Source organism: Chlorocebus sabaeus, chromosome 8 (assembly GCF_047675955.1).
Source record: "Chlorocebus sabaeus isolate Y175 chromosome 8, mChlSab1.0.hap1, whole genome shotgun sequence".
NCBI classification, from domain to species: domain Eukaryota; kingdom Metazoa; phylum Chordata; class Mammalia; order Primates; family Cercopithecidae; genus Chlorocebus; species Chlorocebus sabaeus.
In genome coordinates, this window is record NC_132911.1 from 135,212,327 (window position 1) to 135,229,197 (window position 16,871).

General features: G+C 38.1%; 1 long non-coding RNA gene across 1 annotated transcript in view; it reads right to left on the minus strand.

The window, feature by feature from the left end:
• The window catches only part of LOC103237451 (uncharacterized), a 592,913-nt gene that overhangs the window by 132,680 nt on the left and 443,362 nt on the right, over positions 1–16,871 (minus strand). Inside the window, exon 4 of the long non-coding RNA XR_005240932.2 lies at positions 9,690–9,794. This is a non-coding gene — a long non-coding RNA (uncharacterized lncRNA). The remainder of the gene's footprint in view (positions 1–9,689; positions 9,795–16,871) is intronic.

The window sequence follows — 16,871 nt, forward strand, 5'->3', positions numbered from 1 at the left end:
CATTTAATGTAGAAATAAGGATTCCTATATACTTCATTAGAGCTTTAGTACATAATTATAGAATTCTACTGTAAACATTTCAAAAAGTTGCCTCTTCTTAAACATAATGGTATTGGCTATTCTGATTGTTTGAACATTTTGTGTGTCCTGTACATCTCTTTAACCGCTCCAAGTATGACTGCCTGCTTTCTTCATGGTTAATTTCAAATATATAAAGTGATACTATGTGGAAGGGGATAGAGATTTTCTTAGTGTTGCTTCATGAAGAGCTAGGATGAAAGTTATCAGAAAGCAGATTTTAGTATAGTTTTTATTAATTAGTGCTAACTTTATGGGGAACAAGCTGCTTTTTGAAGTCATGAGCTTATCATTTGTAAAGGTGTTCAATTAAGGCAAGACTACCTGTCAGGGATGTTATAAAAATGATTTATACATTGAATTGAAATATAAAGTAGCAAAACAAATCCAGATTCTGTGATCAAAGACCTTGATTCGAACATGTACAAGAGAATTTCCATACTAAGCCTTCGTAAAATTCCACCTTGAATTTTAATACTTGTGTACTCTTCATGGTGGTGATGCCTATCTGCTGAGAAAGGCAAGCAGGAGGCAGGAGGAATGGTTCTGAAGACCATTCATAGGCTCTTAAACTCAAATTGAAGAGTTCAATGGTAAGGAGGCTTCTATTTCTGTACATCTTTCAGGTGAATTTTCAGGGTTCAGTGGAGATGGGATATAATATGTTAAAGCCTTGCTCAAACTCTCATAGATGTAAGTGTGCTGAGAACTGTTTATATCATGGATGCTATCTAGCTGAGGAGAAAAACAAAATGAATGCAAAAAACATGAAAATGAATACAAAAAAAGAGAAAATTACTTGTGGTTTAGAACTTACCAGGAACTTTAAAAGGGAATAATGGAGAACCACAAAACACCTCCACCACAGTTAGAATGGAAGGGCACAGCTCAGGAGAAGTGGAGCTGGCCCTCCTGGGAGGAATCTGTCTCTGCATGCCTCAGAATTGGCAAAATGGGAGCACAAAAGAATAGGTGCTCCAACAGCACATAAAAGGAAGGTTCTATGCTGGTGAATATTGAGGACCCTGTAGCAGAAGGTACAGTAACTTTTCAGGAAATCCACTTGTCCTGTTCCTAAACCACCCCATCCTAGCAACTCATACAAAATGCCATCTCTTGTTTTACAAACTCAGTATTCCTAGACGCTCTCTCTCCTTCCACTAATAGAATGATATCTAATGCACCTGCCAGGCTGCAGTGCTTGCCATTCTTGGAATATGCCATGCACACTTGAGCATCAGGAACTATATACAGTCTTCCCTCTGTCTGGAACACCCCTCCATTCCACCACTACCATCACAGGCAAAAATACAGTAAAGATTGTGCATTGCCAAGGTCAGTTTCCTTTCCAGTATGACAGCTTTTCACCCTGTATTTTAATCGTAAATTAATCTGTGCTCACACCCATTCACAGATTTATTTATTGCTGTATCCACAGTGTCTGAAATGATGTCCAGCATGCAGTAATGGCCAAGTAAATGATGTTGACTAAATAAAGAAGGCAAAAAAAAAAAAAAAAAAAAAAAAAGTTGCTTCTTGAATGAGGTATGACATTTTCTTCCTACTGACTCCTAGTTCTATTTCTCTATCTGGACATCATCATCCAAACCATAGTTGAGGCAAATAAACACATCGTGGACATCAACATCCAATCCATATTTGAGAAAGAAAGCCATTTTCCATATGGTGTCCTGAAGAACTCTAGCTCAAACTCAGCATCAGAAGTGTGGACTTCTATGTTTTCCTTCAGGCAATGATGGCAATTGATTGTCAGGAGAAATGAGGCAATGAAGATTTACAAGTACAAGATTTACTAAATATGCTCATCTTAATTGGAATTAGCAGGAGAAGCCACAAATTGGAACATCTCCAGAAGTTTTCAAACACACTTGGACTTATATATCTCTGCAAGAAAAAAGAGATAGAGAAAAAAGAACTTCCCCTTCCACTGTTTTCTGTTTTCACTCCATTTTCCCCAAATTCGATTTGTGCAGTTACCTCCTTGTATATCCAGATGTATTATTAGGGTTCTCCAGAGAAACAGAACTCACAGAACATGTGTAGATATATAGAAAGAAAGTTATTAGGAGGAATTTGCTCATGCAATTATGGATACTGAGAAGTCCCATAATCTGTCGTATACAAACTAGAGGTCCTGGAAAGCCAGTGGTGTGTTCCAATTCAAGCCCGAATGCCTGCTTACATAAGTTCCAGTCTGAGTCCAAAGGCCTGAGAACCAGGAGTGCTGATGTCCCAGAACAGAAGAAAATGGATGTCCCAGCTCAAGTAAAGACAGTAAATTTGCCCTTCCACTGCCATTTTATCCTATTCAGAGCCTCAACTTGTTGGATGACATCCACCCACATTGCTGAAGAAAGACTTCTTTACTCAGAATACAAGTTCAAATGCTAATTTCTTCTGGAAACACTTTCACAGACATACCAAAAAATAGTTTTTTACCAGCAATCTGGGCATTTTTTAGCCCAATCTTGCTGACAAATAAAAGATCATATTGGAAGAATGCAGACTGTATTAATGTGTTCTCACACAGCTAATAAAGACATAGCCAAGACTGGGTGGTTTATAAAGGAAAGAGGCTTAATGGAATCACAGTTCCACATGGCTGGGGAGGCCTCACAATCATAGTGGAAGACAAAGGAAGAACAAAGGTACATCTGACATGGTGGCAGGCAAGAGAGAGCATGTGCAGGGGAACTTCCGTTTATAAAACCATCAGATCATGTGAGACTTATTCACTATCACAAGAACATCATAGGAATGACCTGCCCTCATAGTTCAGTTACCTCCCACTAAGTCTCTCTCGTGACACATGGGAATTATGGAAGCTGTGATTCAAGATTTGGGTGGGGACATGGCCAAACCATATCAAGGACTGAGCATCATAGACTTGTTTCATTTTGCATTTGCATGTCTTTCCTTCCTGGTTAATTTCCTTCCAAAATTTTCTAAAATTACAACTTTTCTATAATTAAAATTTCGCGTATATCCAGGTGTTACTTTGTGTTCTATAATACAGACACCCACGGATGTTGAACTGTTCATCTAATTTACTCCTCCCCATGTATTTTGTTCTTTTCTTGTGTGTACAAAACAAATTTGTTGTCAACATTTTTCTGACATATTATCAAAATTTGAACTTTCTAATACATTTTTGTCAATTTTACTTATATTCATTTTACCCTCAAAGGTTTACAAATTCTAGTGCATAATAAAATTCTCATGAGACCAAGCAAAAAGAAACTGAACCATTGTGGGTGTGTATGTGTATGAATGTGCATGCCCTATAGTTACTACAAATTTGTTAGTGGTGTTTTCTATATTAGAGATGATCTTTCCTGATTGTTTAGTTTTGATCCTAAACTGTTGTTTGTTTTATAATTACATATGTAATATAATTATGGGATTTTTTAGATGAAAGTATTTTAAAAAGTAACTTTACTTTGAAAAAGCAAAAGCTGAAAGTAGTATGTTAGACTTTTTGTATGTTTGTTGTTTAATTTGTATTGATTAAGAAATCCCATATGGAGAAGCCCTGAGTAATAATATTACTATTTCATGCCAAGAACTACAGAACAATTCAATCGTGAAGCTAAGGAACTGTTGATGATCTAATAGTGCTATGATGCCATTAACAGAGAAGGGAACTGAGGCACGGAGAGGTGGAGTGTTATGCTCAGAGTTAGATGGTAATAAAAGAGAAGCAGGGCAAGGACTAAAGCCAGGTTTCCTGGGTCAGTCATTCTCCTCCACTGCCCTACATCACCTTTTATTCTGCCTTGTTTATTCGTGTTTAGAATGGCATTTTCAAAAAATCTGAGAGAGTTCGTAATCAATATTTCTAGGGTGAGAAAAATCACAAATATCTGGTAAAAAGGCACCTCTTTCTTTGGAGCTGAATGCATAACTGAGGATTTCATGCTTCAGCATTATTCAATCTTAATCTTCAATGAACTTAGTAAAATCTCATTTTGATCAGAATAGGTTCCCATAATATTATATGACTTCCCAGCCGTAATTGGATTCCTTGGACACCGCAGGAGTTCTACTTGTAAATGCAAAGCAATTTGAAAATTAGTTACTCATGTGGTCCACGTTGAAAGCCTTAGAAAAGTTTTAAAATAAGGAGTCATTTCATTTCTGGGTGATTTTCAGAGGCTAACATAATGCCATCACTCTTTCCTCCCATAATTTTCAGAAGGCCTGAGCAATCTACGTGATTTTCGATCATTCCCCTTCTAAAGATTTCAGGAATAACATATTAGAGACAAATATAGTAGAACTGCCACAGAACCTGAAACAGCAAATTGGATTTCCAAATTAAAATTGAGATGGCACACATCTACAAATCATAATACTGTCATGGTATTCTCTCTGCATAAAGTTTGACCATACTTAAGCATTTTCTTCATGTCATGGTCAGTTGAAAGATTTTTGAAAATCACATCTTTATATTTGAATTTAATCTTATCAGCCACGAAGTCTGGTGTGGATTAAAGACAACAGGCCTGGAAATCCCATCCCTTGAGTTCTAATTCTATTTTGCATTACCTACTTGTGTAATGAGTGACTCATTCTTCTGTACCTCTACATCTTCATGTCTTGGAAGTGAAGATCCAAATTCTGGCATAATCTACAAGGTTCTATGTTGATCAAATGATGTTAGATATGGAAACCTACTTTATAAATTCAAACTCCACCTAAATGCAAGGTCATAGATTTATAGTAATAAACAAGTAAATGTATCTAGTACACACTAGATTCCAGGTGCCCTGAGAAGTGCTCCATGCATTCTAATTCTTTGGCTCCTCATGACAACTCAGAAGAATAGGAGCCATTGTTATTCCAAGTGTACAAATAAGGAAGCTGAGAATAGAGAGACAAAGTAGCTTGCTCCAAATCACACCGCTGGTAAATAGCAAACAGAACCCAGAGCCCATCAGCTTAGCTGTGATATCATATGGCTTCCAAGGCTGACATCAGTGTTCAGAAGGAAACAAGGATGCCGAAACAGAAAGAGTGTATATGCGGCGATGGGTTGAATTGTGTCCCCCTACAAAAAAAAATATGTTAGGTTTTAACTACAATTACCCCAGAATGTGACCTTATTTCAAAATGATGTCATTGCAAATGTAATTAGTTAAGACACGGTCATGCGAAAGTAGCATGGGCCCCTAATCCAATACAACTATTGTTCTTATAAAAAGGGGAAATTTGAAGAAAAACACATACATGGAAAGAATGATGTGTACACCTAAGAGTTATGGTGCCATAAGCCAAGGAACTACCAGAATGTAAGAGAAAGGCCTGGGATAGAGTCTTCCTTTGAAACTTCAGAGGGAACGTGGCCCTGAAGACACCTTGCTCTCAGACTTCTAACCTCCAGAATAAATTCCTGTCATTTGGGTCACTCAGTTTGTGTCTTGTGTTTTTTGTTTTGTTGTTTTGTTTTGTTATGGCAGCCCTAGGAAATGAATGCATAGGTACATATGACTTGTGAAAATCAGCTCTCTGATTTATTTATTTATCCTTTGAAAATCTACAGAGAGGGGTACCCTTGTAGGGTATGCATGGGTCTGATTGCAGATCAGGCCAAGGTGAGTAGAGAGGAGGCCACCGACTTCCAGTGATAGTGACTATGGACCTTTCTTGGATCATTTGTGAAAGCAGAACTTAGTATCAGCCATAGAAATGACAACGAGAACACATGAAATCAGTTCAGAGAAAGCTAAAGGAAACGCAGTCTTCCCTTGACATCGGTGACACAAATACTTGGTTTTCCTCCTGCCTCTGAGGCCATTCTTTCTCAGTGACCTCTGCAACCACCTTAGCCTAACTCATCTATATAATGTTGGGGCTTCTCAGGCTTAGTCCCAGATTGGGTAAATTCCTACTTTATGAACCTTCCCAGTTATCTTGTTCCCTCCTATGACTTACATGACCCTCTATGATGTTGCTTTTGCACAATACAGTGGTTAAAAATCCTCACTGCACTATTGCCTAGCTATGGAATCTTGAGAGTTAATGTCTTTAGTACACTATTCCTCAGTTTTCTCACTTATGAAATAGAGAGAAAAACAGCATGTTCTTTCAAGTTTGTTGGGAGAATGTATATGAAGTATTACATGTGTAATAAACTACATATACAAAAGGGCAGTCATGAACTCAGAGAGTTTCATATCTGATAGTGAATATAGACAAATATATTTATGAATAATTTGTATGCAAATGTGGGTTGAGATATAGGGAAAAATAAAGCAAGAGGAAGAGAGTGTCACATGCAGAAATTTCAACTAGGGTGCAATCCAGGTGGGGAAATCCATTGGCACTGAAAACATATTACATAAGCAAAAAGTAGCTAGAGAAGAGCCAGAGAGAGGCCTTCTAAGCCATGGGGTCCAGTACCCAGGTAGTTTTCAAATGCAACAAAATTGATTGCTTCACTCCTATTAAACATCAATTGTTTGTTTTTAGCCTGCTTGTTTACATCATAGTACAGCTGGATACATATTACTAATAAGCTGCTTACTATTCTTCTGAGACAAACTCAGAGAATATGAGGCTGCCGCTCACTGGAGCAGTCTTGTTTTCAGGGAATGGGAGAGATAGGAAAATTTTCAGATTATTTCCACCTGTCTGCTACTGGCCAACTTTCATCCCAGAGGAATTAATACTTTTGCACTTCCAGATTATTACCTGCCCCCTTTAGCAGATTCTGAGGAAGCCCAAAAGGTCACCCTCTGGGTGAAGCTGGTTCAAGTCATGCCATGGAACTAGAGAGCAGGCGGCAGTAGCCACAGGTGGGCCAGGTCAGCCTGCGAGATGAGGCGGATGCTGCGGTGTCTATTTGAAATCCACCGAGTAAGAGCTGAGAGCGTGTGCGGATCCTGTGCCCAAAGAAGTGCATGACGTGGAACAAGTGGCAAGGGCCCTGGAGACAAGTGAGGCCAGAAGATCTGTGTCTGAACCTAAATAAAAGCTGCCAGACATACCTAATCTTAGTTGCCGGGAAGCTCTTAAATGAAGTTAATGGCCCAGCAATTCCATGAGTTAATTGAAATGTCTTCATTCAACATTTAAGAGACCTGAGTGGAACTCAGATGTGTAAGTGGTAAAACAGGATCCTAATAGGGTCCAGTGACTCCAAACCTAGAAGAATTTCCATTTTATTACATTATCATAGTTCAGCAGGCCAAGATGTAAACTATGTATGTGGATCCCAGACTTTTTACTCATAAATGTTCTCCTACTAATAAAAGTCCAAAATAATTTAGCTCAACAAAGTAACTGATCAGTGTATCAAGCAGATATTTTGTTTCCCAAATCCTTGACTTCTTGATGTACACACATCTCCCAATTATATAAGCAAACACTGATGTGGGTGCTATTGTAAAGGGATTTTGAAGACACATTTAAGGTCTCAAATTGGTTGACCTTAAGCTATGGAGATTATCTGGATGAATCTGACCTAATGACAGAAGCCCTTTAAATCTGGGTCTAGAGGTCAGAGACAAAATCAGAGATTTAGACCTATTGACCCTAGCTTGAAGATGGAAAATGGAGGGGACCACATGCAGAGGAATGTGGGTGGCCTCTAGTTGCTGGAAGTAGCCCCCAGCTTACATCCAGCAGGAAAGCGGTGACCTCAAGTCCTATAAGCACAAGGAGCTGAATTTTGCCATCAAACAAAAGAAGCTTGGAAGCAGACTTTTCCCCAGTGCATCCAGATGAGAACTCAGCCTTTTGATACCTTGATTTCAGGTTCGTGAAGATGACCTAGCCATTCCGTGATGGACTTCTGAACAACAGAACTGTAAACTAATAATTAGGTAATATTTTGATCCACTGCATTTGTGGTAATCTGTGCAACAATCACCACAAATGCAGTGGATTAAAACGCTACCTATTAGTTTATTAATAGAAAATTAATACTACCAAATTCTTTTTGTCTTCCTTCCTCTTTTTTTTTTCCTTCATTCCAAAAATAGTACTCTATAATTACTGAGTGCAAGACATTACACAAAGAGGAAAAGAATGTATAGGACATAACTTCTACCCTCAACTGTCTTTCATTTAGAATATAAGTTTAGGACATAGCTGTAAGTAACCATCATAAATGATATGAAGTGCTATGGATAGTGCAGATAAAAATACTAGGAGGACATTAAAAACTATGGCATTGATCTGATCATGAAAGAATGCAAGCATGTGTAAGGTTGAGTTTGGGGACATTATTCCAGGGAGAGGGGCAACGCAAGTCATGACAGAAAGGAATAAAATTGCTATCACATACGCAAAACAGTCATTAGCCATATTAGGCTCCAGTACAGGTTAGGTTAACTGTCGGAACCTTGTAACAGACAACTCTAAACTTCAAATGTAAGGATTTTAAAAAATCCTTATAGAAGAAAAAATCTGGAGTAGAGCTTTAGTCAGTAGTCAATTTCAAACGAATTACTAAAGTCTCTGACAGTTTAAGAGGTCCTGCTCAGTAAATAAGCAGGGTCTTGCGATCCTAGAAACTGAAAGTTGAAGGATGCCTTAAAGACTATTTGTGCAAACATACCATATTACAAGAGAAGACACTGGGGTCCCGCTAGTAGTAGCAGTAGTAGTAGTAATGGTGAATAGGCATGACTTATTTGGGCATGCATTTTGAAGTGGGAATTTCACTTACCCGTGCTCAGGAAATTCTCACAGCACACCCAGGAGACGTGGCCATCTACTAGGTAAGGAAAACGTAAGGGGAGGTCCTAGGGGTTGGACCATAATCTGCTCATTGCACATCCTATGCATTTAATTACGCCACCTGTAGCCTTCCCAAATAGTCAGAATCTCCAAGCTGAACTGTGGGAATGTGGGGTCCAAATGTCAGGGGACCCCACTTGTGGGGAGCACCTATCATATGATAAGCACTGTGATAGGCTTGGGGCCACCAATATTAGTAAAACCTGTCCCATCCCTCCAGGAGGTCACGGCTCCTTCCCACTGTCAGGCACTGGGAGATGTGTGTAATAATCAGCTTAAGACCTTGTCTAGCATCTAGGCCAGGTGTTAAGAGGGTTGGTTTTGCATTTAGACCTATCTTGGTTCAAATTCTGTCACTGTCATTTATGTACCACGTGACTTTGGGGAAATTACTGACTCTCTGTGACTCTAAATTATCTTATCTGTAAAATAGGCATAAAGACATCCACCACACAGGGCGATTGTGACAGTTACAGATAATGTAGCATTTGTTCAATACATGTTAGATCTTGTTACTTTGATTGCTTTCTGATTCAAGACAGCAGTTCTGCCTCTCCCTATAGTTATCTGCAGTGACTCACCACCAATCCTCCCTAAACAAGAGATTCCTAGAATCTGCCACTTTGTGGAAATAAAGCATTTCCAGCATGTCCTGAGTGAGTGCAGGGAAGCCTCCTCTAGAAGCGAGTACTGCTTCCCATACAGGGAAGCCCTTACTCAAATGCCTCAAGCTTGAAGTGAGGGGAGAGGACTCCCATTCCTCCCTGCAGGACAGAACAGTATGAATTGACACTGTATTCTCACCAATCTGACACACGCAGCCCTTGGAGACAGGGAGTATGTACCTGATTGTGTTGCCTGGGAGAAAGGTTCTGCTCCTGCAGGATCTTCAGTTCCTCTCTGCAGATTCCAAGTCTCCGCCCACCAGATGAAGTTTCTTCATCTGCCACCTAGTGGGAAAATTAGACTAATTCAATAGGGGCATGGTCAAATGCTCAGGGGAGTCCCAGTCAAGCTTCAGGAGGTTTCTGGTGATTCCTTCACCGACTAACTATGTGACCTCAGGCAAGTTACAACAAACACAACAATGACAATAAAAATCTTGCTGTGCCTCTGTTTCCCCATCTATAAAATGGTAGTAATAATAGTAACTACTTCAAAGAGTCATTTATGAAGCTGAAGTAAATTAACATTTATAAAGTGCTTAGAAGAGTGCTAAACACAAGGTACGTTCTATGTAGTATATTTATATAAGTTAAATGTACAGAACACTTCAGCATTTCTTTCTCAATTATTTCAGATTCCATAAAGGAGAAGGGTGTGATTATTTACCATCACAATAGCTAATATGTATGTGTTAGTACAAAATGCCAAATATGCTTCCAAAGCATTTATATTTATTAAGTTATTTAACCTTATGGGATATGCACTGCAATTATCCCCACTTAAGAAATGAAAAAATGTGGAGGGAAAAATTTCATAATTTTGCCATGAATATTTAACAGGTTTGGCAAGGTTTTCTGCCAAGGGCTGGATTATGTATTAGTTGAATATATCAATATAATTGTTAGCTGTATCATTAATGCTATCATAATTAATATAAATCTATTAATTATGCACAATTATATATAATTGTGTTAATATAATGTATTAATTACAATATGTTATGTATTAACATATATAAACATATATAATATTAACATAACATGTAATATGATAAAGATGTCTCCAAAGTACAGTGGTTCAACTTTCAATTTTTCTATTTTGAAAAGGTGCAGAAGTGACATGCATTCAGTAGAAACCACACTTTGACTACTCATACAACCATTCTGCTTTCACTTTCAATACAGTATTCAATAAATTACATCCCTTCGTTATAAGCATTTAACACTTAATTATAAAATAAGCTTTGTGGTAGATGATTTTGCTCAATTGTAGGCTAATGTAAGTGTTCTGAGCACATTTAAGATAGGATATGATAAACTATGATGTTCAGTAGATTAGATATATTGAATGCATTTGAGATTTGTAATCTTTTCTTTTCTCTTTTCTTTTCTTTTCATTTTTGAAACAGGGTTTCACTCTCGTCATCTGGGCTGGAGTGCAATCTCGGCTCACTGCAACCTCCCTCTCTCAGGTTCAAGCCATTCTCCTGCCCCAACCTCCCAAGTAGCTGCTGGTGCACAGGTGCACACGACTGTGTCAGGCTAATTTTTGTATTTTTAGTAGAGATGGGGTTTCTCCATGTTTCCCAGGCTGGTCAATTTGTGATATTTTCAATTTATGATGGGTTTATGGGTTTCGACTTATGATGAGTTTAACATACAATGAGTAAGTGTAGGAGCACGTGTATTATATATAAGATATATTATTATAATAGTGTATAATCATTATATATTATGATACACTACATGACACATATTATATAATTATATATTATTATATGTAATATGTAAACATTATATTATATTCATATGTATTTCATATATTATCATCTGTCTTCAAGGAGGACAGATGTTGGCTATGTGATCGGAATGCTCAGAATCATCAGTATAGGGCACTGTGGGTTGCTATAGCAAGGGACCCTAACATTATTTTGGACTTCAAAGAAAACTTCTTTGAGGAAGTGATGTTTAAGGGATGGAAGGAAGTGATGTAGAGGTATTAGGTAGACAGAGAAGGAAGTAGAACTTTTCCAATAGATGAAAAGTGTCTGTCAAAGCCCTGAGCCAAGAGAAAGCCTGGATCAGACAAGGAGTTGTAGTCAGATTCACCTGTCTGAAGTGAAGAGAATCATGGGAGACATGGTGCAAGGGCAAGGTGAGGCTGGAGTTAGAGACCAGCATTAGATCACCAGCACCATGAAGACATGATATAGACTTGACACTTCAGCCAAAGGTCAAGTGTTGACTAAATAATAGGCGTTTAAGAGATGGTGAATTTTTTTTTTTTTTCCGCATTTTCTGGTTGTCAAATCAGAAGTCTTTCTACTTGAGGTGCTTGAGCCCTGGTTGATGATGAGCTGCTTTTTTGGCAGTTTCTCATTTTTCAGACATTACTAACCCATTTCAACCTCTAAGAGACAATGATCCACCTTTTAAAGTTCTTTCTCTGAAGCTTTTCTCAGTGTTTGCAAACTGTTACCCATTCTCCATTACTTGGTCTAACGAAACACAAGTAGTTGTTCTTCGTTTTTCCTATTTTGGTTTCTAATATTTGTTGTTATTTCTCCCTTTTTTGCTTTTCCAATACTGCCAACATGTCTGTTTTAAGAACCTTTTTAAAAGTCTAGCTTTTGCCTTAGTTGATTATCTTTCATGTTTCTTTTCTTGATAATTAGTTTCTGTTCATAGTTTTATTAGTTTCTTTCTTATACTCTCTTTGGCCCTATTTAACTGGCCCTTTTTCATTTAACTTTTTTTGTACAATGCTTAGCTTACTCATAGCCAATATTTCGTATTTTTAAAATATATGCTTTTAGGTTATACATTTTCTCTATACTTAACTAATTCCACAAGTTTTTATGTTTTTTTCATTTAACTTATTTTTAATTACTTGTAAATATATGTGTTGTTTTTTTTTTAACTAGACTTTTTTTGTTTGTTCGTCTTGTACCAAAAATTTATTTTCAGATGCTTTTTTGGAATTTTCTATGTCTCCAAATGTAGTTTTCTGTTGCTTTCTGGCAACATATTTTATTATGCTTAGAGAATGCCCCCTGAAAGATATTGCTTCTTTGTTATTTGTTGAGACTATGTGGCTGATTTTTTAAATTTTATTTTTCTGTGAATCATTCAACATTTTCAAAAGCAGCTGCTGAATTCAAAATCATACAATTGATTTTGGCTGTACTGTGGCTATTTTATTTTGAACTAGGGAGAAATATGTTCTGCTCAAGTAGTGAAGTCTGATATGGCCTTGCTCAATGTTCCCATTCTTACAACTTTCAGGATGCGTTTCTTCATTTCACCTGAGAACTGCAGGTTGACAAGTTTCAAAATCTGTTAATTGGGTTATTATGAGCACCAGCCTTTGGGCGTCTCACTTGCATGTGTCTGTGCATTTTTGCTAGCATTTAGATCTTCATTTGCAAGTCAGATGAAATCTTGGCCATAAGTTTTATTCACTTCCCTCCCCATATGCACAATTGGATCACATTACAAAGAGAAAAATAAAAATATAGCATCTTTATTGAAAAACAAATGATTAAGAAAGGCTCACTTAGCTGTCTTGTGAGAGCTTTTAGTTAAAGTCATTGCTGCATGGGTAATGCTAAAAGTTTCAGGGAAGTTCTGAGTTGGTCTCTGAAAAACAGCCTGTTTTACTTCTGTTGTCTATTGAAGAGCAGAAATTACAAGTCAGTTTATAATACAGCTGGAAATGGCCTACCACCTTAGCGACTCTTGGAAAAAAAGCCCAATCTTTCACAAAGAGAATAGTGGACTGAATGAATCAGATACACAACCTTAAGAAAATTTAGGTCCAATGACAAAAAAGTGTAGATGCTAGTCCACTTTGAGGCACTATTATAGACACTAGGAATGGAACAGTGAACTAAAGATGGTGAAGTTCTCACTTTTATACAACTTACTTTCTAGAGGAGGGAAATAAAAAATAAACAAATAGAAAAAGAAATGTGTCAGGTGACAATACATTTCAAGATAAAAAGTAAAAAGGATAAAAGGAACAGAGATTGACTGGGTATAGGGGGTATTGTTTTAAACAGGTTGGTCAAGAAAGTCCTTATTGTAGAGATGGCATTTCAACCAAGGTCTGAATAAAATTAGAAAACATCAACACACAGAGGAATCCCCCCAAACGTCAAATGCAAATACATGAATGCTGTCTGTATTAATTGTGGTTTTTTCCATGTGTACTGCCAGCTGACATACTTGTGCAGTCAGTCTCAGAGCAGAGAAGAAGTCTGGCTAGATATCCATTCTCCTTTCCCCTAACAGAAGCAAGATCACCATTCTAGCCTTTCCTTCCTGTGCACCATACTTGTGATGCCTTCCCTATTCTCAATATTTATACTGAGATAGGTTCCTTTGTACAGATTATTTTTGCAACATTTTTAATACCTGCAAATGCAGTACTTATTCTGCTTCTCATTACGATTCTCTTGAGTCATTTCTTACTGATCTCTGCTAAGGCTAAAATTATCCTTTATCCTATTCCAGAGCCCTTCTTACCCACTTTGTTTCTCAAGGTATTTAAGAATATTGTACAGGAACAAAATCTCATCATAAAATATGATATGAAGAAAATGTGTGGGAGGGTCCTATCCAATAGTAGGGGGACTGAGGACACATGAAAATGGTGGCCTGTATTCCAATTAGAATGCAAGGGCAATTGCTTACTTGCCTCTGAGTGCACCTAGCACAGCATCTGGCACCTACTTGATCCTTAATATTACCTTGGAGCTAAATTTAGCAATGAGTCTGTGATTCTAGCAATAAATTAGGTCAAGAGAGTTTATTTACCAAGCTATCAGAATCCAAGGTACAAACACAGACCAAACATAAAAGTTATTCAACAAACAACAGTTCCCTTTAAAGAACCCCCAATTAACTTTCCAATATACACCAGTGGACTAACATCTCAGCCAGTGCTGCAGATCACAAGTTCTGTATGTGCGCTCAGGCACTGCATGAACATTGGTTAATAGTTGTGGATTGAGATGCAAAACATCCTGTATCTTGTCACAGATGCAAAATGTTGATGTGCGATGATCTGAAACAATCTCTTTTTTAAGATCATGCCTTAGTTCATCAGTAGCTAAGAAGATAGGCAAGGCAATTATGTGAAGGACCAATTCCTCTTTGTTTTAGATTATACAGTGTGTTGGAGCAGCTGTTACAGGTGCTATATACTCTCAGGGATGGCCTAGGCCTCCTTACTTTGCTCTTTTTCTCTGTCCTGCCTATCCAAGCCTCATACTATCATACATAGAAAGAGGTGTCTAAGGTGGGCCTGGGCATAATGTGGAGATCATGAACCTGAAAACACTCTCAAAGTCTCACTTTTACCTTAATAATTTCTTTATGGAAAAGCAGAGATAACGTTTAATCCTTAAGTTGATATAAGAGTTCCAGATAAGAATATCACCATTCTACTCTCCGCATTTAATGAATTTGAAGCTTTTAGCCACCTCATGCAATATCTGTCCTTCTGAGACTAGATTATTTCACTTAACACAATGTTCTCCAGTTTCATCCATGATGTTGCCTATAGCAGTATTTCTTTCTAAATTAACGTGAAATAATATACTATTGTATGTTTATACCGTAATTTTAATATCCATTTATCCATAAGGAAGGGGAAATGGGGAGATACAAATGAATGAGGCTAAAATTTCAGTTATGCAAAATAAATAAGTCCCGGAAATTTGCTGCACAATATTGTATCTACAGATAACAACATGCAGATCTCACTTTATATATTCTTACCACGTTAAAATAAAGAAATCAGAGTTGGCACTTAATAGTTTTAATGTCCAACTCATATTTTTAATCTATTAGTTTAAAGTCACTTAATTATTAGAATCCACAGTACAAACTCACCTCTGAGTCCTTAAAACATTGTCTATTTGTGCCATTTTTTCAGTAATTCAGCATAAACGACTTTATAGTATTCATTCAACATTCAGCTAATTATTAGATATCTACTTTGTGGCAGAGCTAGAGGCTTGAGATTTAAAAGTAAATAGGAATAGATAGAAATTTTGGTATACTGCAAAAGAATGATCACCTAAAACCATCTTCAGACGCATAAGGCGTTTGTTCGTTGCATGTTTACATTACCGCCTGTATTAATCTGTTCTCATGCTGCCAAAAAAAATGTACCCAAGACTGGGTAAATTATAAAGAAAAAATAGCTTTAATGGATTCGCAGTTCCAAATGGCTAGGGAGGCCTTGGGACACAACCAAACCATATCATTCTGACCCTGGCCCCTCTCAAATCTCATGTCCTCACATTTTGTGCCTTTCCAACAGTCTCTCAAAGTCTTAACTCATTTTAACATTAACTCAAAAGTTCACAGTCTCATCTGAGACAAGGCAAGTTCGTTTCACCTATGAGACTGTAAAATCAAAAGCAAGTTACTTACTTCCTAGATACAATGAGGGTACAGGCATTGGCTAAATACACCCATTCCAAATGGGAGAAATTAGCCAAATTGAAGGGGCTACAGGCCCCATGCAGGTTCAAAATCCAATGGGGCCGTCAAATCTTAAAGTTCCAAAATGATCTCCTTTGACTCCATGTCTTACATCCATTCAGACTGATACAAGAGGTGGATCTCCATGGTCTTGGGCTCTACCCCTGTGGCTTTGCTGGGTATAGTCTCCTTCCCGGCTACTTTCATGGGCTGGCATTGAGTGTCTGTAGGTTTTCCAGGTGCACAGTGCAAGCTGTTTGTGGATCTACCCTTCTGGGGTCTGGAGGATGGTGGCCCTCTTCTCACAACTCCACTAGACAGTGATCCAGAGGGGACTCTATGTGAAGGCTCACACCCCATATTTTCCTTCCACACTGCCCTAGCAGAGGTTCTCCATGAGGGCCCCACTCCTGCAGCAAACTTCTGCCTGGTCATCCAGGGGTTTCCATACATCCTCTGAAATCTAGATAGAGGTTCCCAAACCTCAATTGTTTACTTCTGTGCACCCACAGGCCCAACACGATGTGTAAGCCACCAAGTACCGGGGCATGGGCCCTCTGTAGCCATGGCCTGAGCTATACCTTGGGCCCTTTCAGCCATGTCTGGAGCAGCTGGAACACAGGATACCAAGTCCCTAGGCTGCACACAGCAGGGGGACCCTGACTCCAGCCCACGAAACCATTTTGACTTCCTAGGCCTTCAGGCCTGTGATGGAAGGGGTGCTCTGACAGTTTCTGACATGCCCTGGAGACATTTTCTCCATTGTTTTGGTGATTAACATTCAAGTCCTTGTTACTTATGCAAATTTCTGCAGAGGACTTGAATTTCTCCCCAGAAAATGAGTTTTCCTTTTCTATTGCATTGTCA